The sequence below is a fragment of the Papaver somniferum genome, chromosome 10, assembly GCF_003573695.1.
Source record: "Papaver somniferum cultivar HN1 chromosome 10, ASM357369v1, whole genome shotgun sequence".
Lineage (NCBI taxonomy): Eukaryota > Viridiplantae > Streptophyta > Magnoliopsida > Ranunculales > Papaveraceae > Papaver > Papaver somniferum.
In genome coordinates this window covers 46,939,739-46,967,252 of record NC_039367.1, presented here as the reverse complement: position 1 = coordinate 46,967,252, position 27,514 = coordinate 46,939,739, and positions in this window count along the sequence as shown.

Genomic DNA, 27,514 nt, shown 5'->3' with positions numbered 1-27,514 from the left:
GAGGTCGGACTACCATTTACGCTCCCAGGAGGATGTGACGCGCTTCTCCGACGAGCCTGCTGAGGTTGTAAGGATGAGATGTTAGCGGAAGAACAAGCGCGCAGAGTAGACAACTTGGATTCCTCTCGCCTATCTTTTTCTGCAAGGCTCTTCTCAGTCCAATCACTCTCAGGCATGTTCAGGTACTCTTCCATTACATAATAAGGGGCCTTCTACCCCCACGCGATTGGAATGAGGAGCTTCCTGAGAACGTAACCCCCGTCACTCATTTTATCAAAAAGAAAGGGGGCGACGATAAATAATAAACGAATGAAAAGCAAAGGAAACAATAAGTACCCGTGTTGCCGAAGGATTAGCAGATGATCTTACTGCCTCTATCTGTGGGGGCTTACGATAGGAAAATGACTTCGACGCCTTTTTTGGCCTTATGGGCCCATGACCTTCAGGAGGATCCCAAGACGTCACTAAAGGCTCCAAAGGGCGACCTTTGGTAGACGGAACAAGACGATGCGCAACAGCTACAACATCATCAAGCTTAATCCGTCCAGATGCATGAAGCGCTCGAAGGTCCTTATAGGATAAGTCACGGGGGGACGATTCGCGCAAAAGTAAATTCAAAGCCCGACGACGTATGAAGAGATGATACTCGTGAGCTCCCTCAGTAACTGCCAAAGGGCGCTCGGGGATAGGCTGCTTGAACGAAAAGTTGATCTCTCGATCGGACAGGCGTACTTACCCCTTGAAGACAAAACGATCAAAACTAACGATGATGTCCCCAATATCAGAGCTTCCCCAAGGGGGAAACCTATGGGGAATCCCTTGGTCAAATCCAACTTGCCGAGCCGCGGTCGGGATTGTAAGACATAGCAATAAACTTACCAGCGTGGAAACCAGGAAGATAACCAGGCAACACGGCCATTACCGAATCAAAATCTTCCTCCGCCAATAGCTTCGTCGATTCCAACTCTCTGTCAAAAGGCGCAATAAAGTCATAATGTTCTGGACCTGACTGACTGTCTTGATAAGGAAACTCCACAAAATCCTTAGGCACGTCCAGATATTTTGAAATATCGCCCTTGAGAACTTTCCCCTTGAGATGCCAAAGATCTATCCGCGAGTAGCCGTAAACAACATGAACCTTCTTGACCGAACCATCATCTTGGTCAACGTATTCTTCACGGTGAATCGCTAATTCATTAGGATCCAGCGCATATAGGGAGACATGCTCCCAAGATCATGCTTGCATAAAAGAAGTCGGGATGTAAGTCTCGATCTTATGAGATGAACCCACCGCCTGAAGGTCGTGACAGAACAAATCTAGATGGCGATACAAGCCACCCAAAAACATCGGCGCGAGTGGGAAGGAAACACCGCGAGACAACAACACTGCCATCAGCACCAGTTCACTCTTGATGGTATCTTGGGGACTAAACTCAAACACGTCATGACACAGCCAAAACGGGATGCAAGCGGCCAACTCGGCACGAGGGGTCTCCTCTTTCCGTTTGGGGGGAAGAATTTTTCCATCCACCAACTACGAAGCCCAATACTTGATCCAAAGGGGGAAGGAAGCGCCGCAGTTGGTTTTGGCAACCCACTCAGGACCGGCCTCTACCAGAGGATTCGAAGAGCCATGAATCGCTTCGTGTGCGCGTAAAGAGCTGGCAAGAAACCGCTCACCCGTTGGACGCGCCGAAGGAGGCTTTTTCTTCTCGAACCATTGGCCTTCCCCTTTGCGGCAGACGACAGCGCCTCCTTCTTGCCAGCGCCAGCAACCTTCTTGTTCTCGCCCTGTTTTGATGGCGTCTGGTCCTTCCGCACTAACTCATGCCGGGAAGCATCTTTACAATTCAACAGATAAGTGCACAACACTTTCTCTTCGTCAGTCAGCGCCCCGTAAACAGCCGCCTCGTCATACCATGGATGGGTAACCCTGCAAGGGCGACCACATCCTACAAAACTATGGTTGCTTCCCCCCCACGCTGTAAAAAGAGTGTGAACATGAGGAGCCCAACGACAAAAGAGTCGTGTTATGTCGTGCATGCATCTCTTCACCTCCTGTTTGAGAGATCAATTTATAGCTTCATCAATACCAGTTTCACGAAGAATAGCCGCGTGACAGGGATTGGAGTGTATAGAAGACGTTCAGTGCGGCCATATCGGATGGGTTTTTGATTTGGATCGAATATCTATGGCAGGAAGATCGTAATCACCGCGGTGAATAGCCATTCGCAACACCGTCTTAAATGTGAAAGCATTCATGGCCTCCGATTCGGGTCGCATAAGCCATCCGGGGGCGGACGGATAAGGTAATACAGGAGGATTTAGAAGGAGAGGAACAAGGATATCATCGAGAGGGATAACGCGCTTACCTCCGCTGAGCTCCCTCAGCTTTAGCGCGCGTTTTAGATCGGGTCCGCTGGTAAACTCCGCAAGCGTGTATAATTTTCCATCTGCCGGGGGGCAGAATAATTTCATCCTGTTCTGAGTATTCGGTCCCCTCGGAGCCCATGCTCATGGCTCCTTCAGACTCGTCAGATTCTTCAGATGAACTGCTGGTGGAACTACTAGACATGGAGCGTGTTTAAATATTCATAAGGAAGGGAAGAGAAGGACTAGGAGAAAAAAGATAAAAGGGAAAAAAAGTCAGTAGGTCTATACATAGGAAGCCTCGAAGCTTGAACATGGCGGTTATGCAGAGGGGACGACAACCGGCAGAGACTGAAAAGAAGAGGAAAAGTTTGCATGATAAAGGAAGATCAAACGTCGCCTAGGATTGTGGGGTCGATAAAGAGGGGGAAGATCCACACTCCCAACTTCCTACAAAAGGAAGGGGTGGCTCAAATAAAAATTCTATGACTATTGGTTATATTATAAATAACCCAATAGTCATGGGACTAATGTTGATACATGAAAAATAATATCCCTTAATGGGTTCAGGATGCCCCCTAAGAGGGGAGGTAAGCCTAGTATGAGACGTGGGGACTAGGACCAAGTCCAATGAGAAAATACCCATGAGATAGGAGGGACAAAAGAGGAATTAAGAGATAAGGAAAGGATTATATTAAGGAATTCATTAGAAGTAATTAAGGAGGTTTAAGACATGTGTCATGATGTCATAAAAGGAGGGACTTTTAGGAAAGTCTATTTAAGGAAGGACAAGGTACAAAGGAAAGGCAACTCTCTCTCTTACCATTCCTAGTAAAAGTGAGGTCATTTGGTGTGATTAAGACGGGTAGAACCAAAATCAAAATGACCCCTCAACAGTATGCGTACTGGGTATGTGTACCTTTCCAATTTTGAATCCAACTAATCTTTTCCGGTTTGCATACTAGGTATGCGTACCTTTATTGGTTCACGATCAACAAACTTTTTATGGTGCAGACACCAGATATGCGTACCAAAAAGTCGTTGACGAATTATAGCTACGCCGGTACGTGTACTAGGTACATGTACTGTGGCTCTGGACTTATAACAGTGATGCCAGTATGTGAACTGGTATGCATATTGTCCAATATCCAGATTAACAGTAGTTATGTATCTCTCTAATAATCAATTTGAAATATTCCCGAATAACATCAATGACACATATCACTGTTCTAGGCTATTTTCGAATGATTAAATCTTGAATAATAATTACGTTATAAACAATAAATTGTTCTAAACCAAATTCATCAAGTATGAACAAATATTCTGAAGCTTAATGTCATATTTCGAGAAGATATACAAGATAAACTTGACTCAAAATTTCTATTATGCATGTACTGCCTAACTTAGTCATGCGAAAATGTCTCAAAGATAGAAAGGTGAAAACTTGAGATATAGGTTGAAAAGGCGAGGGTACCCAAATATACCTCAAGCTAAAACTTTTCGTACATATAAGTCCTTTCTCCGAAATTGATTGTCTATGGACTGAGTCGAGACAATGCAACTAATCGGTTCACACTTCGTGTTATCGTTTATGGATAGGAGATCGAGACAATACAACAACGAAGTATGTTTACTTGATAAAAGGGTTCGGACTCGACCAAACACAATAGGATTTCTTATCAAGTAAATAGGAATTAACGTTTGTGTAATTTACTTTAATTATAATAAAATAGTTATAATGCGGAAACTAAAAGTAAATGACACAACAAGATTTTGTTAATGAGGAAATCGCAAATGCAGAAAAAACCCGGGACCTTGTCCAGAATTGAATACTCTCAGGATTAAGCCGCTACACAAAATTAAACCAACTTCGTATAGTTGAGACCAAGCAACTAAACCTATAGTTCACCTAGTTTCGTATGTATTCCCACGCCTCCAACTTATGAATAAGTCACGTACTTGGAACAATTCCTTTGGTTCGTATTCCAAACAGTAAATGAACAAAAAATCTGTTTGGTAGCAACTCTCTTCAACCAAGTGATGTGAGTTCGACAAAGGCTCTTCTGTTTATCTCAATAAACTCCTTCTTCAGGTTCTTAGATCTATCTTATTCTCAACTACCAAAGGTAATTGTTAAGATTTTGGAATCAATACTTTTAATCACAAAGAATTGTACTGATGCCAATCTACACAACTAATCAATCCAATCTACCACAAGGATAAACCGATTATGGTTGGATCCTCTATACCGAAACAAGTATTGTGAACACCAAGATTATGAACCCCAAATCAGAAATCTTCAATATCTTCTTTGTCTTCAAATCATCTTAGATCTTCAATAAACGCCTGCACACAACAACTTGAATCTCTTGTGATCAATCATGCACAGAACGGAGTCTATTAACAAAGGATTATCACAAGACGTCTTTAGATCAACAAACAGTCTAAAGATCCCTGTCGAAACTTCAATCTAGTTTGAGTGATTTTTATATTAGAAGAGAAGATTCTCAAGCATAAACAAACTAGGTGCAATCAAAGTTTATCTACTGTTAGTCAATCAAATCAATCGAAAACACAAGATAAACCGTAATTATCTAGTTTCCCACCAACGATACTAATAGAGCTTCTCAATCCAAAGAAGACTTTAAACTGAGCGGCCGTAAGAGATTTCTCCTAATTAAGTTACTCTCCTCTCCGAATATGCGGCTTCACCAGAAACAACACAACCGAGGAAGTTTGCTGTCACGAACGATTAGTTTGCTAGAAATGCAAACGTCATGTATTTATAGATAAGGAAGTTTGGACACCAAGGAATTTCCAAAACCAAAAATATTCTCAAGATATGCACTATATTCCAAATTCGGTTTCAATAATTCCTGGAAATGCTCTGTCCAATCTAATGACCGAAAATCTCTTTGAAAAATCTTCAAATCTCACATTACTAATTCTCGTTTTCCTAAAACAAAATTAAAATCCTAAATTAAAAGATTCTTAACTTATTTATGTTTCGATCTTGGGATTTTCTTCCTTTAGCTATTAAGGAATAACTTTGAACAATTAAAGATAAGCGCTACTGCACATGTTTAAAGTATGTCGACATCCTTACTCTGTAAGTCCTGTTTCATACTTACAATCTTGAAACCAATTTTCCACACTTCCAAACAAGTTTAGAATTGGTTCATCAGACTTTCAAGAACTATGTGATTGATCTAGAACACTCAATCACCAATCATGGGTTTAACGGTTCTACCAAAACAAGTTTCGGTTCTACCTCCATGTGAGTATTGTGCATAGTCACTCTAGATTTACAAAATTCGGTTGACTAGGTACTAGGATCGGTTCCCCACATATATATGGTATCTAACTTGAATGTGTTGCACATGTTCATAGGATCAGTTACCCTTTGCCTAAAAACGTGTTGCACATGTCTATAGGATCGGTTCCCTTTGTGCTAAAACATGTTGCACCTCATACAAGGATCGATTCCCTTTGTGATGTGTTGCACCTCTTACTAGGATCGGTTCCCCTTTACCCAGAGTCAGTCTTACACAAAATCACAAACTCGATCATACCATCTCAGGTGATTACTTAAGATCGGTTTCACTAATAAAAGTCATACCAATACAAAAGTCAAGCCTTTGTGAATAGTTTTACTAAGAACACAAACAATTCATGAGCGGTTATACTAGTCACACATATTGGTTGTTCACAAGATATGCAATGAATAACAACACCAATAACGCCTGGTGATTTCCTTTTCGATTCACAAAACAAGTTCATGAATTTACTTCCTTAAAACATATGTACAACATTGTTTCCTATGATGAAATCCTCACCTCATACCCATACATAATCACAATAACATTCAAATAATTATGTCGATGTCTTATGTACAATGTTTAATGGTTAAGCAATAAGCCTCGTATTGTATTCCTTAATACTATGTCTATCTAGAGTGTTCATGCTTCACAATTTTGTTTTCAATATGCACGACTTGCAAGATACGTTAGGGAATGAAACAGTTCAAGTCAAATATCACTAACCTCAAGTGGAAGGATGATGTTGTCGTTGTAGCTTCTTACTTCTTCACTTGTTAAAGTCTTTGCAATACTTGTAATGCCTCATATCCTAATACTTTCAATCTAACCTATACGAAATTGACTTTAATACATAATCAAGCGACTCTTTAAATGAGTTTTGATTCACTAAAGTATGACAACCAAACATGACATACCAACGCTTGGCGGTTTCAACCGAGCTATGCTCTAACAATCTCCCCCTTTGTCAATTTTAGTGACAAAACTCTTACATCATATGGATAAACAAATTACAAGAATTCATTACACATACGCTTGATTCCCGAATTCAACAACACAATATCCTGTATACATTCAATCATTAAATGTCGTTGTTGACATTATGATAACAAAGAATATTACTCCCCCTAAAGGTAATATAGGTAGATTTTATCAATCCACACGTCTTTGTTATCCTTTGTAATGATATGTTACTCCCCCTTAGTCTATGCTTTCACTCTTTCGTTAAATAAGTGTTTAAGCACCAATGTTTTTCCCTTTAGTGATACCAATCGATATAAAATCAATGCCAGTATCACTTGTGTAATCCATATATTTCTCCCCATTTTTCTCACAAAATGACAAAGAAACGAAAAAATAAAGGACAAACCGAAAAGAATCCTACAAATCTCAAAATAGACTTGCAACCTATAGAGTTAAGCACGAGGGTTCCACACACCATTTCTGATAACCAATATCAAAACCGAAACCACAAAGTAATTTTTTTGATATTGTTAGAGCATTGCTCGGTTGAACTCGCATGCGTTGCCATCTCAAGCATGTTTGTCGATGTTAGTGATCAAAACTATAAGTGTTGATTTCTAGCCTACATAGCTAAAGGTCTCGGACTAGAATAGAAAGTGTAGTTGAGCTCAATATCTCCATGGAAATTATCATACAAGACAAAGGACTACTCAAGGAACTGGTGGATCTTCATCGACTAAAAGGTATGTGGAGACTTGAACTTATCTGTCACTCAAAAGTCTATTTATTCTATCTCCTACTCTTGAGACAAAAGTCGTTTTGATATATAGACTTTCGTTATACACATTTGATATTTCGAGCCGAGTTTATCTCGCCTATCTATTTCTCGAAATATGTGTTGGTAAGCTTTCGCTTTAGCCTAATTCATCTTTACCTAGTGACGAAAGTCATGTTATGTTTCGATCACTTTGAAAATTGCTCTGACGAAAAATGGTCTGTGAATAACGGCTATATCCGTCCTCTAAGAATGTTTCAATGATTGAAATGAGAGTTTAGATTATATAACCATTGGTAGGATATAAGCATTTTTGTGGAAACACATATATGTATAAGTCCTTATTCCTTGAACCAAAGTTTGTGAACTTTGTTGATCAAGAGAAATGGAAGTGGCGTGAGCCAAGTCCGGGAACTAAGTCCACGAACCGGCGGAAGTTCTCAACCCGAGAATTTCTGCTGGAGTTTGTGAACTCCTTCCATGAGCTTAAGTCCGCGAACCCAATCCGCGAACTTGAGCAGGTTATATCTAAAACCGGTTGTTCTTGAACTCATGTTTATTTAAACTAAGGGATGCGTTTGCAAACCATGGCTATAAAGTTCATGAACCGATTCGAGTGAATCAAACCGTTTTTGCTTAGATTCTGTCTTGTGTAGTTACATAAGATCTAAGAAATTGAACAACTCTCTAACTAGTTCATTTGAGTCATTTGAACTAGTTATGGTGAAGAAGAATATGGTTGATATGAAAGTAATCGTATGTCTAACCATTTGGTTGACTTGTTGAACCAACAAATGTTAATGTTTGGGTACGGTTCATAAACCCAAAATTGGACATTTCATTTGTGTTTGACAAGCTAAGTTTTCGATCTAACGTTTGAGAAATATTAGCTTGAATCTAATCAGGTTTTCATCTAACGGCGAATATTGAATTCTTTGTTACTAAGCTAACATTGATTGCAAACCTTGATTTGAAAGTGTACATAAGGGAGAACTCTGGCAACTGGGAAACCTAATCCCCACACATTCTGTGTGATACTAGTTGCATAGCTAGAGTCGATTCTCCTTTAACCTTTGGTTTCTTCTTCTAAACCAGGTTAATGACTTAAAGACTTCATTGGGATTGTGAATCCAGACCTATACTACTTTTCTTGTAGTCGTGTGATCTGATCTTGCATCTTTTATCGTACGAGTACAATTGAAATAATTGGCTTGAGATTTTATATTTACGACATGCAAGATAGAAAAGAAGTCACAAACATCTTCGTCTCCTCGTTTGTGATTCCGCAATATCTTTTTCGCTGCGTCGATTAAAATATATTGTGAGGTGATTGATAATACTAAGTTGTTCTTCGGGAATATAAGTCTGGTATTATTGATTGGTTCCTGTTCACATTGATTTATCAAAACACGGAACAAAACTCGTAGGTATATTCGTGGGAGACGGATTTATCTATTATCGTAGACTTTTCAGTGTGATACAGATTTGTTTATTAAAGTCTTCGACTTTGGGTCGTAACAACTCTTAGTTGTGGGTGAGATCAGCTAAGGGAATCAAGTGCGCAGTATCCTGCTAGGATCAGAGGCATAGGAGCATAATTGTACCTTGGATCAGTGTGATATTAATTGGGGTTCAATTATAGTCCAGACCGAAGTTAATTTGGAGTAGGCTAGTGTATGTATCGGCTTAATATAGTGTGTGTTCAATCTGGACTAGGTACCGGGGGTTTTCTGCTTTTGCGGTTTCCTCGTTAACAAAATTCTGGTGTCTGTGTTATTTCTTTTCCGCATTATATTTGTTTATATAATTGAAATATCACAGGTTGTGCGTTGTTCAATCAATTAGAATATCCGACCCTTTTGGTTGTTGATTAAATTGATTGACTCTTGGATATTGGTCTTTGGTAGCATCCAAGTTATCTCTCTTTGACAAAGACTCGTATATTTCTATTTGATTGAGTAAAGATAAAATCGAGAAAATTGAGATATAAACTCTTTGATATACTTTTCATTGATTGAGTCTAACTGTCTAGTTGATTCTCATAAAACTATATTGGAGTTTTTCCATACAGATTGATAAGCAAAATATTGGGTGTGGTTGTTAGACCCCCGTGTTTTCAGTTGGTATCAGAGCAGGAAAACACGTTAAAGACCTTGCAAGTTTGTTTTTGTAACGATCTGACTCTATGGAAAAAGGTGCTATTTCAATTAACGTACCACCAGTCTTCGATGGCTCAAACCACTTATGGTGGAAAATTTCTATGCGAGCTTTTCTTCAAGCGCGTGATTTTCAATCATGGGTATATGTTGTTAATGGCTGTGATCCTCCCGTTGTGGCAGTTGGAGATGTGAACGTTCCCAAACCTATTGGTGAACACATCCCTGCTGAGATACTTTCTACAAAGCAAAACTCCGACGGTTCAAATGCGATCATACATGCCATTACCCCAAATCTTCAGCACTATGTGACTAATTGCACTAAGTCGCAAGAAGCTTGGGATATCTTGGAAACCGTTTTTGAAGGTAACTCCAGTGAAAAGGAAGGCAGGCTTCAAAACCTTAATTCCGATTGGGAAAACCTTCGTATGGCAGATGAAGAAACATTTGATGAGTTTAATCACAAAGTGTCTGAAATTGTTAATGCATCTTTTGCATTGGGTAAGACTATTCCTGAAAAGGAAATTGTGATGAAAATTCTCAGATCGCTGCCATCTAGATACGATTCTAAGAAGCATGCCATCGTTGAGGGAAATAACCTTGATAATCTTTCCAGAAATACGCTGGTTGGGAAGCTTAATATCTTTGATCACGAACATTCATCCAATACTAAGGATGTTGCGTTCAAAGCACAAAAGGACACTAAATTACTTGATAAGAGTAAAAAAGTGTATATCTTTGAAGATGATCATTCTGAGACAGATTCATCAGATGAAGATCTTGACAAGTCAGTCTCAATGATCACAAGACAGTTTAGAGATCTTCTGTTGAAGAGAAGTAAACGATTCTCCAGAGATAAACCTAAAGCATCAGTTAAACCTCATAATCGTATTCCTCCTAAAAACAGGGAAACAGATGAGACTGATGATGAGGATATGCCTCAGTGCTTTAAGTGTAAAGGATTTGGTCATTTTGCAAACGAGTGTCCAAATCGTATAAAATACACTGGGAACAAAGGTCTTGCTGCAACTCTTGATGAAATGTATGACAGCTATGATTCTAATGAAGACGAGAAATCAAGTGCTGCACTTCTTGGTGAAAATATTGATTTTGATAACTGTAGCAATACATACATCAATCTCGATATTCTTTCATAAGATAATCCAACTAATCTGAAAGAAAAAATTGACCCATTTCTTGGAAACTCTGTTTGTAATGTTTCAGGTTCCACCATATGTCTAGCTGCATGCACATCTCAGAAGCCTGATTTATATCCTAGTTTGACGTGTTCGTATTATTCTCTAAAGGGTCATGAACTTTCAAGGTGTTACAAGTACAAACACCAATTGAGGCACGTCAACAAACTTCAACGAAGAGCAAATCATTTAGCAAGGAAGCTTAAACTTGCTCAGAAGACCGCTGAGGTATGTAGGATCTTATCTTCGTCTAAGAAGTTAGTTTCCAAGGATAAACCAAGACCATTAGAGAAGAAAGTATGGTCAAGTCGTTTTTATAAACAGAAGTCTGGGGATTCCTCTCAAGAGGAAAATGGTGGACAAATTGTTGTTCATCGCAACGCAACTCGATTGTGTTGATTTGGAAATCTTGTCTCATGTGACTGATCAAAAGAGACAATGATTTTGTACCTCTCACGCTTTAGGAAAAGTTTTCTTTCTTCTTTTCTTAGTTTTTGTTCTTCCTATCTATCAAAGGAGGGTTATTATCGACAATTTCACTCTTTATAGGGTTGTGAATTGGACGTGTACGAACCTGTTTAAAGGTTTCGAAAGCCTACATCCCTTTTCCCTTCCTCAAAACCTCTTTTTATCTCAAGACTACTTGTTGAGTTCAATTTGTGATTTCCTCTCACAAACCCATACGTTATGGATTCTCCAAGCATGATGTCTTCTGATGTAAAAGATGTTAATGTGATTATTAAGCCATCAATCATGAAGGAAAAAAAATCTCCGTTATCTCCTACCTTGAAAAGAAAAAGAAGGAATGTGAGGAAGCCAAGAGCCGTTCCTTCAAACTCTCAGAAGTTTTCTAGTGTTCTTGAAGAGTTGAAGGAGATGCAAAAGGAGATTCAACAATTAAAGGCTTTTGTGTATAAGACTCATGAGATTCAGAAGGCGCTGGTACGAAAACATCATCCAAGAAGGTTTATTGATATAAACTCTTACCTTAATGAACCTTATGTTCCAATGGTTGTTGACGACAAGAAGTTCGGGGACGATAAAGAATTCTTCAAAGGTCTTAACATCTAGTAAATCTTCTATATTTCTGATTTTGTTTAGAAGAATAACTAGACGTTGGAATAGCCATTATTGTGATTACACATAGCTACGTCTAACGTTTTTTCATCTTCATGTTTTTAGATTTATTGGTTTAAATTTTAAATTGTTTGGAAGATGATTTTTGCAGCATTGATCTTTATGGTTTTATATATTGCAATATTGTTATGGGATATGTGTGTTTATGTCCGTGAACTATGATTGTCCCATACCTTGTCAAAAGTAAAGTCTCTCGTATGTTGATATGCATGTATTGATAAAAAAATGAATGGACTTTTAACAAATACAAAAGTTAAGCCTATATTGTCAATCTTTGATGGAAGATAGGTTAAAATCTTTTGTTTGCAAGGATTATGTCTATTGTATGTCATTGTGCAAATAATGATAGAAAATAGAATGAATCCTTGTGTATTCCGCAGTAATTGATCTTCCCTGATCCATATTTTATGTATTACTGTGAGGCTCCGTAAAGTGTCTTATGTTGAGCATTAAACAACCAAGTTGATTATTTTTGATTAGCTATGTTGTTGTTATGTAAGGTACTTTATATCGAGCATTTTCAACTAAGTTAATCATCTTGTTTGGTTATTTAGTTGTTGCTCTGTAAGTTTTCTTATGTCGAGCATGACCAATTAAATTGATTACTTTTGTGATTAGTTTGGTTGTGTATTTCGATTAGATTAATTATGGGTTCTCTTGTGATTAATCTAATTGTATATTTTTAAGTCTCCATAAGTTCACTTGTGTTGAGCATTTTCGGTTAAATTAATCATGAACTTCTTGTGGTTAATTTAACATTTTGGATTCAAATTCATACTTGTAAGTGATTTGTTATGTCCAAAGAAATCCTTCTTTTATTTTGAAATTAAGGTCGCTCTTGTTGTTCCCTTGGGAATGACATTTTATGGGGGAGAGTTCTTTTTGAACTTGCGTTTAATTGCCAAATCTTTGTGGGGAGTGCGGCTGTGGAATATTATAGGGGTTATCTTGTATCTTTATAAACTCCTTGATGAATGCATTTAGCTTCGGCTTTATGATTGCATCTAAAGAACAAGTTGATATTTTTGCTTTCTTTTGGTCATGAAATGTCTCTTTCGGAAATTTCATTAGGATGCCGTTCTTGTACCTTTGCAAATTTAATTGACAAAAAGGGGGAGAATTAATATGTAGTTCACACTACAAATACATATGGTTTTCGGATCATTATGTCAGGGGGAGTGGTTTCCATGTGAGATGGAGTATTGACTAAGGGGGAGTGATACATATCACCATAGTATTGTTGTTGAAGTTGTGATACAATTGAACTTTCACGCTATATAATGATAGTATGACATTGTATAACAATGATTGAGAACTATTGTTTTCTTGTTGTTATAGATACGTATTTTCAACAACGATGATGTTAAACTTACAACCTTTGGGATCATTGGAGTACTTGGAAGTGACGAAGATTTCGAGTAATGTTGAAGATTAGGCATGTTGAATAGGAGCTACAAAAGTTAATTTATTTATTTTTTGTGTTCCATATGTATTAATAGTTTTGCCACTAAAATTGACAAAGGGGGAGATTGTTAGAGCATTTTTCGGTCGAACTCACATGCGTTGCTATCTCAAGCATGTTTGTCAATGTTAGTGATCAAAACTATAAGTCTTGATTTCTAGCCTACATAGCTAAAGGTATCGGACTAGGATAGAAAGTGTAGTTGAGCTCAAGAACTCCATGGCAATCTTCATACAAGACAAAGGACTACTCAAGGAACTGGTGGATCTTCATCGACTAAAAGGTATGTGGAGACTTGAACTTATCTGTCACTCAAAAGTCTATCTATTCTATCTCCTACTCTTGAGACAAAAGTCGTTTTGATATATAGACTTTCATTATACACATTTTCTATTTCGAGCTGAGTTTATCTCGCCTATCTATTTCTCGAAATATGTGTTGGTAAGCTTTCGCTTTAGCCTAATTCATCTTTACCTAGTGACGAAATTCATGTTATGTTTCAATCACTTTGAAAATTGCTCTGACGAAAAATGGTCTGTGAATAACGGCTATATCCGTCCTCTAAGAATGTTTCAATGATTGAAATGAGAGTTTAGATTATATAACCATTGGTAGGATATAAACATTTTTGTGGAAACACATATATGTATAAGTCCTTATTCCTTGAACCAAAGTTTGTGAAATTTGTTGATCAAGAGAAATGGAAGTGGCGTGAGCCAAATCCGCGAACTAAGTCCACAAACCGGCGGAAGTTCTCAACCCGAGAATTTCTGCTGGAGTTTGTGAACTCCTTCCATGAGATAAAGTCCGTGAACCCAATCCGCGAACTTGAGCAGGTTATATCTAAAACCGGTTGTTCTTGAACTCATGTTTATTTAAACTAATGGATGATTTTGCAAACCATGGCTATAAAGTTCATGAACCGATTCGAGTGAATCAAACCGTTTTTGCTTAGATTCTGTCTTGTGTAGTTACATAAGATCTAAGCAATTGAACAACTCTCTAAATAGTTCATTTGAGTCATTTGAACTAGTTATGGTGAAGAAGAATATGGTTGATATGAAAGTAATCGTATGTCTAACCATTTGGTTGACTTGTTGAACCAACAAATGTTAATGTTTGGGTACGGTTCATAAACCCAAAATTGGACATTTCGTTTGTGTGTGACAAGCTAAGTTTTCGATCTAACGGTTGAGAAATATTAGCTTGAATATAATCAGGTTTTCATCTAACGATGAATATTGAATGCTTTGTTACTAAGCTAACATTGATTGCAAACCCTGATTTGAAAGTGTATATAAGGGAGAACTCTATCAACTGGGAAACCTAATCCCCACACATTCTGTGTGATACTAGTTGCATAGCTAGAGTCGATTCTCCTTTAACCTTTGGTTTCTTCTTCTAAACCAGGTTAACGACTTAAAGACTTCATTGGGATTGTGAAGCCAGACCGATACTAGTTTTCTTGTAGTTGTGTGATATGATCTTGCATCTTCTATCGTACGAGTACAATTGAAATAATTGGCTTGAGATTTTATATCTCCGATAGGCAAGATAGAAAAGAAGTCACAAACATCTTCGTCTCATCGTTTGTGATTCCGCAATATCTTTTTTCGCCGCGTCGATTAAAATTATTGTGAGGTGATTGATAATACTAAGTTGTTCTTCGGGAATATAAGTCTGGTGTTATTGATTGGTTCCTTTTCACATTGATTTATCAAAATACGGAAAAAAACTCGTAGGTATATTCGTGGGAGACGGATTTATCTATTATCATAGACTTTTCTGTGTGATACAGATTTGTTTATTAAAGTCTTCGACTTTGGGTCGTAGCAACACTTAGTTGTGGGTGAGATCAGCTAAGGGAATCAAGTGCGCAGTATCCTGCTGGGATCATAGGCATAGGAGCATAACTGTACCTTGGATCAGTGTGAGATTAATTGGGGTTCAACTACAGTCCAGACCGAAGTTAATTTGGAGTAGGCTAGTGTCTGTATCGGCTTAATATAGTGTGTGTTCAATCTGGACTAGGTCCCGGGGGTTTTCTGCTTTTGCGGTTTCCTCGTTAACAAAATTCTGGTGTCTGTGTTATTTCTTTTCCGCATTATATTTGTTTATATAATTGAAATATCACAGGTTGTGCGTTGTTCAATCAATTAGAATATCCGACCCTTTTGGTTGTTGATTTAATTGATTGACTCTTGGATATTGGTCTTTGGTAACATCCAAGTTATCTCTCTTTGATAAAGACTCACAGATTTCTATTTGCTTGAGTAAAGATCAAATAGAGAAATTGAGATATAAACTCTTTGGTATACTTTTCATTGATTGAGTCTAAATGTCTAGTTGATTCTCATAAAAGTATATTGGAGTTTGTCCATACAGATTGCTAAGAAAAATATTGGGTGTGGTTGTTAGACCCCCGCTTTTTCAGATATGTTAAAGGAAACAATTTCTCGAAGCAATTTTCCCTAATATAGCAAACCAAAAATCAAATAAGCACCGTAGTTCCGTTGCTAAACCGATTGTATAAATACAATTGCTTGTTCGATAAGACCAAAATAAAGATAACTCTATTTTTCTCATCAGACTCTAATTATCCATATAACTTAGACCTTTAAGTTTTAAACAAGACAAGTACTAGGTTAGTTAACTAGTATTTTCTTGTTAAGGCATTCGATTAGACTTGAATAATCGAAACCTCCACTTTGATAAGTCTAACTAAGATCAGAATTAGCTTAGTTTCTCTTATCCGAAATCGAATTGGACTAAACAATTCATCCCGTAAACCTTTTCCTTTGTTAAGCCATAAACAATTCATACAAACTAAAATAAATCAACTTGCATAATTGTTCACCTCAACCGGAAGCAATTGAAACAATATAGACATTAAAGCACCGCAATTGCGCCGAAATTTTGTAAGCCTAAACAATTGATACCACACAATAAAGCATGATAACAATAGTTTTTCTTAACCGAAACCAATTGAATCACACACACATCCATACACACATAATGGAATAAAACATCAATTGTACCGAAATTTGGTTAAGCAAAAGCAATAAATATATGAATAAAAATCATGCTTTTCTTAAATAGGAAAACAGTTAACTAACAAGATTGTTACCTCAAATTTCTCATCCTCTTCTCCAATATGTTTGCATCTTCTTCCAGGGAGAATTGATATCGAAATATCATTATGTTATCATCCTTATGCAAAACAAAAGAATAACAACAACCAACCTTTACCAGAGAAAGGTTGAAAACCGGTCTTTAATTATTGCAAGCAAAAGTTGAAAACCCCCGAAACACATATGCTTTTATGCTAAACCAAAACCGATTCAACATATTGTGACTTTTTCACATATTGTTTCTATCAGAACCCCTCATGATCCTTTGATAAAGCCTACCAACATGGGCTAGAACTTAATCCTGCTAAATCAGAAAGTCACCCAAACCATAAGGGTTCACAACATTATGAGATCGAATATCAAGGTAATAAAACCGAAATCAAACATCCCGTAAACATACATAACAATAATCATAAAGCATTCAAGCACAGGCTATGTAAATAAAAAACTATCACAAGAAAAATTATACATCGAATAATTTTATTCATAATAGTTTTATTCATAATAGACATAATACAATCATTGAAAGAAATCAAAAATTGATGTCTATTTCCTTTTGCAACTCAGTCCTTCATATCAATGTTAAATGAAGGCAGATTACTACTTTCAGTCTTCAGCTTGTGAATTTCTTCAAGTAGAAAACCTTGTTGCTTGACCAGAATTTATTGCAGGTGAGAAATCTTTGTGAAGGACTCTGCAAGAGCATGTAATTCTGTCTTTGATTGAACACAAAAGTGTGTTAATGCTTCAATACACTGGTCTTTTATCAGCATATTCTCTCTTTCCTTCTTGCTAAGCCAATCTCCCTTTATGATTTTACTCTTAATATCAAGAGAAGATCCATACTTAATCTTAAGTTGATCTTTCTGATCTAGCATCTTGCCATAAGAAGATGTTGGATCCAGACTCAAGGTTCGGACAAGGAATGACCAAAGAAGGAGAAGGATCTTTTTATAATTTTCATACTTCGGAAAATATAATATTCCTATAAATACGAATATATTTTCAAATACTAGATTTTATTCCCATAATCTACACGTAAGTGCCTTGATTTTCCTTCTTCCTCACTCAATTCGGCACACATGGTGAGGAAAGAATTCTAATACCGATCAAGTGGTATTAGTATGAGATTTTCTCTCATTATGGGATTTCGAACAACCAGAGTGTCCTTTATCTAGTATCATATGAGAAATTCTCTTCTTGTTACCTCGAACTAGCGAAGTATCTTGAGATTGACTTGGGTTGCCTACGCAACTTTTAGCAATTCTGTTTTTGAGACAGTTTTTGCATCTTGTCTTATTTTTCCCTTTACCATTAGATGATTTAATAACATCAGAAGATATGCCCATCTTTAAAATGGGTAAATCATTAATGGAGGAGGAATAAATAAGATTGACAACTATTACAATATTAGTTGTTTCCTCTTCTTTAGAATCGTATGAATCAGAGGTCTCATCTAAAGTTACAGCCAAACCCCTGCTTCCAGTGTATTTCTTAAGATTGGGACAATATTTAGTAATATGACCAAACCCTTTACACTTAAATCATTGCGGATGATATTCATCATCTTCTTCATGATCCTTTTTGACAAGAACTTGATCATGTGGACGAGAAGATCGATGAGTATCCTTTATAAATCTCTTATTTCTTTTCTTTAAGAGATCTCGAAATCGTCTGGTAATCAATGACAATGATTGTTCAATTTCATCATCAGAATTTTCTGCAATCTGTTCATCTGAATCATCCATCTGTCTATTCCTCTCCATTGGAGCTTTCAAAATTTTTGCAGCTTTAAAAGCAATTCCTTTATTTTGAATAGACTGTGATTCATGATCAAAGATCTTTAACTTTCCAACGAGTGTGCTTCGTGAGAGAGTTGAGAGATCATTTTCTTCTATGATTGCATGCTTCTTAGAATCGTATCTTGGTGGCAACGATCTGAGAATTTTGCACACTATATCTTTTTCAGAGATAGTCTTTCCAAGAGAGAAAGAGGCATTAATTATCTCAGAGATTTTAAGATGAAACTCTTCAAAAGTGTCGTTGTCATCCATTCGAAGGTTTACCCAATCGGACGTAAGAGTTTGAAGTCTAGCTTCTTTCTCTGAAGTGTTTCCTTCGAATACGATCTGAAGATTATCCCAAGCTTCTTTCGAAGTTTGACATGTTGATACATGATGTTGTAGATCACGACTTACATCATGTATTATAGCATTCAAACCATCTGAATTCTGCTTTGCAAGCGCCTTTTCTTCGTTTGAAAAATATACTAAGCGTTTAAACTCAGTTTCTGAATTTTCTATCTTTGGACGAATATAACCATCAACGACTAATAACCAAGTATTAAAGTCTCGTGATTGAAGAAAATATCTAATAGCAGATTTCCACCATAGATAGTTAGTTCCTTCAAATATTGGTGGTACGTTAATTGAAGTCGATTCATGAGAACTCGAGTTCATTCTTATAGGTTGGATCGCACCAAACACAGATTGTTAGATCTTTTCGTGTTTGCCTGCTCTGATACCAACTGAAAAGGCGAGGGTACCAAAATATACCTCAAGCTAAAACTTTTCCTACTTTTAAGTACTTTCTCCGAAAGTGATTATCTATGGACTGAGTCGAGACAATGCAACTAATCGGTTTACACTTAGTGTGATCGTCTATGGATACGAGATCGAGACAATGCAACAACGAAGTATGTTTACTTGATAAAAAGGTTAGGACTTAACCAAACACAATAGGATTGCTTATCAAGTAAATAGGAATTAACGTTTGTGTAATTTACTTTAATTATAATAAAACAATTATAATGCGGAAAATAAAAGTAAATGACACAGCAAGATTTTGTTAACGAGGAAACCGCAAATGCAGAAAAACCCCGGGACCTTGTCCAGAATTGCATACTCTCAGGATTAAGCCGCTACAAAAAATTAAACCAACTTCGTATAGTTGAGACCAAGAAACTAAACCTATAGTTCACCTAGTTCCGTCTGTATTCCCACGCCTCCAACTTATGAATAAGTCACGTACTTGGAACAATTCCTTTGGTTCGTATTCCACACAGTAAAGGAACAAAAAATCTGTTTGGTAGCAACTCTCTTCAACCAAGTGATGTGACGTCGACAAAGTCTCTTATGTTTATCTCAATAAACTCCTTCGTCAGGTTCTTAGATCTATCTTATTCTCAACTACCAAAGGTAATTGTTAAGATTTTGCAATCAATACTTTTAATCACAAGTAATTGTATTGATGCCGATCTACACAACTAATCAATCCAATCTACCACAAGGATAAACCGATTATGGTTGGATCCTCTATACCGAAACAAGTATTGTGAACACCAAGATTATGAACCCCAAATCAGAAATCTTAAAAATCTTCTTTGTCTTCATATCTTTTTAGATCTTCAATAAACGCCTGCACACAACAACTTGAATCTCTTGTGATCAATCACGCACAGAACGGAGTCTGTTAACAATGGATAATCACAAGACGTCTTTAGATCTACAAACATTTTAAAGATCTCTGTCGAAACTTCGATCTAGCTTGAGTGAATCTTATATCAGAAGAGAAGATTTTCAAGCATAAACAAACTAGGTGCAATTAAAGTTCAACCACCGTTAGTCAATCAAATCAATCGAAAACACAAGATAAACCGCAATTATCTAGTTTGCCACCAACGGTAGTAATAGAGCTTCTAAATCCCAAAGAAGACTTTAAACTGAGCGGCCATAAGAGATTTCGCCTAATTAGGTTACTTTCCTCTCCGAATAGGCGGCTTCACCAGTAACAACACAACCGAGGAAGTTTGTTGGAACGAAGGATTAGTTTGCTAGAAATGCAAACTTCAAGTATTTATAGACAAGTTTGGACACCAAGGAATTTCCAAAACCGAAAATATTCTCAAGATATGTAATATATTCCAAATTCGGTTTCCATAATTCCTGGAAATGCTCTGTCCAAAATAATGACCGAAAATCTCTTTGGAAAATCTTCAACTAGTAAATGCACATTACTAATTCTCGTTTTCCTAAAATAAAATTAAAAACCTTAATTAAAAGATTTTTAACTTATTTATGTTTCGATCCTGGGATTTTATTCCTTTAGCTATTAAGGAATAACTTTGAACAATTAAAGATAAGCGTTACTGCACATGTTCAAAGTATGTCGAAATCCTTACTCTGTAAGTCCTCTTTCATACTTACAATCTTGAAACCGATTTTCCACACTTCCAAACTAGTTTAGAATTGGTTCATATGATTTTCAAGAACTATGTGATTGATCAAGAACACTCAATCACCAATCACGGGTTTAACGGTTCTACCAAAACAAGTTTCGGTTCTACATCCATGTGAGTACTATGCATAGTCACACTAGATTTCCAAAATTCGATTGACTAGGTACTAGGATCGGTTCCCCACATATATATGGTATCTCACTTGAATGTGTTGCACATGTCCATAGGATCGGTTCCCCTTTGCCTAAAAACGTGTTGCACATGTCCATAGGATAGGTTCCACTTTCTGCTAAAACATGTTGCACCTCATACAAGGATCGATTCCACTTTGTGATGTGTTTCACCTCTTACTAGGATCGGTTCCCCTTTACCCAGAGTCGGTCTTACACAAAATCACAAACTTGATCATACCATCTCAGGTGATTACTTAAGATCGATTTCACTAATAAAAGTCATACCAATAAAAAAGGTCAGGCCTTTGTGAATGGTTTTACCAAGAACACAAACAAGTAATGAGCGGTTATACTAGTCACACATATTGGTTGTTCACAAGATATGCAATGAATAAAAACACCAATAACGCCTGGTGATTTCCTTTTCGATTCACAAAACAAGTTCATGAATTTACTTCCTTAAAACACATGTACAACATTGTTTCCTAGGATGAAATCCTCACCTCATACCCATACATAATCACAATAGCATTTAAACGATTATTTCGATGTCTTATCTACAAAGTTTATAATGGTTAAGCAATAAACCTCGTATTGTATTCCTTAATACTATGTCTATCTAGAGTGTTCATGCTTCGCAGTTTTGTTTTCAATATGCACGACTTGAAAGATACGTTAGGGAATGAAACAGTTCAAGTCAAATATCACTAACCTCAAGTGGAAGGATGATGTTGTCGTTGTAGCTTCTTACTTCTTCACTTCTTCAAGTCTTTGCAATACTTGTAATGTCTCATATCCTAATACTTTCAAGCTCACCTATACGAAGTTGACTCTAGTACATAATCAAGCGACTCTTTAAATGAGTTTTGATTCACTAAAATATGACAAACAAACTTGACATACCAACGCTTGGTGGTTTAAACCGAGCTATGCTCAATATAGGTGCTTATGTCTTCACTTACCTTTTGATGTTGAATCTCTCCAAAGCTCATGTTGATCTTCGCCTTTAATGGTAGAACACAGTGATGTCCGAATCTCAACTACATACTTTTATCTGAACCCGAGACCTGACTAAATGTAGACTAGAAATAAAGATATAGCTTTGACAACTAAATTTGACAACAAGCTTGAGATAGCAAACCTGTGAGTTCGACCGAGCAATGCTCTAACAGCTTCGTATGACATTTACAGGCAAATCTTGGCTTATCACAACACCGATTCTTTTGTCTAAAGGTTGGACGTTGACAACCCATAATGTCAAGGGTATTAGCCTTAACATATGATCTAGGTTTAATCATTTCTTGTGATGCCCAAACAGAACATCGCGAAGTTTTTCATCCCTTATACGAAAATGACATCCCCTTTGTAGGTGACCTTTATTTATGCAATAATAGCAAACATAAGGAGTGTTATTATCTGAATTCGTGTGTGCTGGATTTGGAGGTTGTTATACCTTGCTCTTTCGAACCTTAACTTCCGGTGTAGGTATTTCACTTTTACCATCAGTGGAAACCTTTGGTTGAGAAGAATCACTATCCTTGATTTTTTTGACCTCTTTGCTAATACTTGGAGCATCTATTCCCTTATAGCCCAATCCTCGTATATCACGATGATTTTTACTTGCTCCTAGCATAGTGGTTAATTTGTTCGAGACTAGTGTTGAACTTTTACAAGTCCTCTTCTAACATCTTTATTTTATCAAGAGTAGCATTTAAATCAGCCTCAAGACATTTTTCTCGAGCGAGATAAACACTTTCTTTCTCTTCAAAACTACTTTGTTGAGAGTTAATCCTTGCTTTAGATTCTGCAAGTTCTCTTTCAACAAAAATAAATTTTGACAAAGATTATCACATTCAAGTGACTTTCTACGTAGGTCTTCCTCATAATATTTGAGGATCGATTCGTTAGATAGATACAAAATATAAAAACCTCCGCAAATTCTTCTCAATTTCTTGTTTTCTCGACATAGAGAAGTCAGAAAAGAAGTGAGGAAAGAAGTCGTCACCTTTTTCTTTCAAGAGTTTTCAGCATCTCGGCATACTCCGAGATATCCACATCTACATCTCTATCATATCTGAGTCACGTTCATCGAAAATTTTATCCAACTGTTTTTCTAAGTGTGTTTCACAGTTATCAACAGTTTCTTCATCACTCGAAGAGATTTGATGGAGATTTTCATATAATGATTTAGATGTGACAGTTTCCCCAGGTGGTAAATCCAAACTTTAAACAAAATCATCTTTTCTGTGTTTCATATTCGATAATATATCTATAGGTCAGATCGCTACAAATACAAACTTATTAGGTCTAAAGGTGTTTGCCTGCTCTGATACCAATTGAAAACGCGGGGGTACCAAAATACACCACTAACTTTTTCGTTCGGACCTATGAGACAAAACCTAATACAATTGGAAGTAAACTAACTTAATGATCCTTCGGTAATATTTATATACGGTTTATTATTCTTGTACAATCAAAAAGATACGTGAACCTGATTGTGTTCAAGAACTCTTGGACAATCTCAAAAATCAATATCCAAGATTACCTAGTACTGTAACACTACGTGAACCGAACTCCAACAAGAGCAAATATTGTAATCTATATTTCAAGATAGAATTCTAAAAACAAGTCTTGTAGGTTCACTACAGTTTTAGTTAAAAACTGTTTAGGTTATTTATCGAATCACTTGCAATTATTGTAATTATATCAAACAAAATTTAATGTGGAGAATAAAAATTAAGCAAGACACATAGAAATTTTGTTAACGAGGAAAACTGCACTTGAAGAAAAACCCTGGGACCTAGTCCAGTTTGAACACCAAGCTGTATTAAGCCATTATAGATACTAGCCTACTATCAATACTTCGGACTGGGATGTAGTTGAGACCGAACTCACCTCCACAGCGATCCAGTCATAGCCGTGCTCCTTACGTCTCTTGAACCTCGCAAGATATTTGATTCCCTTAGATGACGTCCTTTACAGCCTAAGAGTTGCTTCAGCCTTAGTGAATACTTTTGGGTTTTAAATCCACAAAACACTGGATTTTATTTCCCCTTGGGTGTGAACCAAGGTTTCGGAAATCTTGTGTTTGTTTTGAAAAACTACCAGATAAAAGTAGAGATATGAAAACAAACTTGTATATTAGGGTTTATAATCCACAACTTACAAGGAGTACGTGAACCTGATTTTCGTAAGTGAACTTGGGCGATTTCAAAGATCAATTTCCAAGTTAAGAAAACTCTAATAATTCTACAATAAGAACAACTAGAATAAATCTAGAGAAATCATGTTAAAATTTTTTAAGGATTTTATGAGATACCTTAATCAAAGTTTTCTTTCTAGTTCCGATTTTGACCAACTAGTGTCGGTATACGACCGTGAACTGACATCTATCAAAACCTAGGGTTTATGAACTATAACTCTTGAATGGACTTATATCGGATGAGAAGGACTTTTTTTTTTCAAGATGAGAAGGACCTTAGAATAGAAAAGAGTTTGAATAACCTAGATTAGAAGTTGTGTAACTATCAAAAATAATTAAAACAATTCGGCTTTGTGATCCCCGGGCAAAGTCTTCTTTATCTCACTCTTGTTCACGAATAACAGAAGTCGTGGCAAACAACCTTATGAAGCTTACACAAATATTCCAAAGAATAAAAAAAAGTGTAGCATTCACGAACCCTTTATTTATAGTGAACAAGGTAGCTTGAAACCGAAGCAAATTCCAAGGTAACATGAATCCCAAGCAAGCTTGTGAGCTATTTTCCTTTTTCAAGAGTCTTCTAATTTTGGGAGTCTTTCCTAAGTTACAACTCTTGCATAAATAATTAATATTTAATTACTTTAGCATAAATTGTACTTTTGTGAGTAAATCACAATTTAACTTATGAAGGAATTCTAAAATACACAAACACTTTAATATGGCAATTAATTATGTTTGGAAGAATAACCATCTTTCCAAGATGAGGAAACAACAAAAACTTGAATAAAACTGACTTCTAGTCACGTAATTGCGCTCATGTCCGTGAACCATTACAAACGGTTCGTGTACTGTTTCCTATTAACGAACTGCAACAGAAACAACAATACTTATAATTATTGCTTTAATAAATCACTCATAAATTCTTCTTTATAACTCGGAATTGAGTGATTCCTGCATCGTTGAATTCGTAAGCTCATCCACACAACATGAGAACCTTTCCAGGTATGAAGGTCATTGTCACTAAAGTCTTGGCTCAAATAACCTCGAGTCCATACATAAATGTATGTAACCGTCATTGGAATTGTTCCATAGAGTGAGTAATTGTTTCGATAGATTAAAAATGTAGAATTGAACAAGAATCCAAATGAAATCAGTAACCACATACCTTTGTTGATGAAGTCCTCGTTGATGTCTTCGTTTGATCTCCAATCTTCAATCTTCAAGTATGTTCGGTGGTTTCAAATACTCAACTACACATTTCTAATCCTAAATCCGAAACTTGACTAAAGTAGACTAGAAATCAAGAAATAGTTTTGATCAACTAAATTTGAAAACAAGCTTGAGATAGCAACACTTGTGACTTCGGCCGAGCAATGCTCTAACACTAGGTCTAATCGAGATTTTGGTGCTAAAACTACTTATAAAGTTATCTTTGCTTATAATAAGTGATGTCATAAAGATAAATAAATGTTTCAGAATTATATTTCATTTATGTAATTGAACAGAAATAGTGACGGAAATACTTGCCTGCAAGTCCTAGAGGTGTAAAACAAGCCGTCCCGACCTGCTTTGAGGAGCCTGGCCTGGGTCGGCATATCATTAAAGATGGCCAGGCCAAGCCTGGCCAGACATGATATCCCTGATCCTGGTTAGCCTGTAATATTGTAAAAAAACTTCTTCAATGTTCAAAAATTAGTGCGACCAAAAGACTCGAACAAAAGTTATCTACGTCTAATTTCCAAAAGATGGCTAATGGATTCGTACTCAAATTTGTATTGGTCTGGCCGGGAAAAAAATTCTACTTGGCCAATATTTACCACGACATACATACTTGCCTGCTGGCCCGAGAAGTTCTCTATACCTTAGTTATAGTTTTAGTGACAACCAACTGTGTTGACAGCTGTTCGTGTTCATACGTTTTCAATTTATACATAATAACAATCTTGAATAACAATGATACCAAATAAATTTTGTTTCCATACATTTATGGTACATTATACATATTGAAAACTAAAAAAGATGCATGACCAATTGTATGTTTATGATAAATAAGTTTTTTAGTTATTCTAATATTTGTTGAGCCAATGAATGAATTTAAGGAAACGATTGGAATTAAACTTAAACATTTTTATATCACGATATTTGTTTTTATCATTATTTGGCCTACTATTAAAGATCCTAATTAATAATTAATATATGGTCGTAATTATATTACCAGTCCCATAAATGATTGTGAAAGTTAAATCGTATACATATAACTAGCATGTGTGCTTCAGAAAAAATAAAAAAAGTAAAACTAGTATGTAAGTTGTGCTATGCAACGAGAAGGATGAAAATTAGCTCCCATTTGGTGAGGCAGGACTTCGCCCTGCACCCGTCCCTAAAGGGATCTCAATTAATAACTGGAGTGTATAATGAAACCACCAATTATCATTTAGCATATAAATCGGTAGAATCGGATTCACCAATTACATACTGTTTCGTACAGTTTAAAGTTTTGGAAATTAAGAACTCCTCTTAAAAAAAATAGTTTGAAAAATACTAAAATTTAAAATCAATAAGTCGTTCATGACATTTCAAACATCAGTACTCAAAAAATAATTGGGAAGGCTAGATATGAAGTCTGCTGCTCAAAGTAACACTACAATTACCCTTAGTCTTGCTAGATTTTCGGATACACACTTCTTGATTAATCACATTAGAGACACCAACAAGAAACACGATATTAATATAAAATAGATGGCCAACTCTAAATAGTGCAAACATACAAACTGCTTCACGTCGAAGAAGATGTAATCAAGGAAATGTACTAATATTTTTTTCTTCAGAAATCGTATACTTGCGTCAAGAATTGAACGGCCAACTCAACTGCTCCTCCAGACTCCAACTGCATGTAGTTAAATGAAAAATCACACGCACTATATAGTTGTATAAATATATGACTTTAGAGACACGAAAAAGAAACACGATATTAATATCAGATAGATTACCAACTAGTGTAAAGCTTATGAAACGCTTCCCGTTCAAGAAGACGCAATCAAGGAAATGCGTTGATATATTTTTCTTCGTAAATCATATACTTGAGTAAGAATCAAGCGACCAACTTCAGTGCGTTTCCGGGCTACAACTCCCTATATTTAAATAAAAAACCACGCTCATTATATATTTATATCGATGTATGATATTAAAGACACTAAAAATAAAAACGATATTAAAATAGATTGCCATCTCTAAATAGTGCAAAGCACATGAAGTGCTTCCCGTCGATGAAATCAAATTAAGGAAATATATTGATATATATTTCTTTAGAAATCGTATACTTGCATTAATAACCAAGCATCCAACTCAACTGCTCCTCCGAGCTCCAACTCAATGTAGTTAAATGAAAAATCACA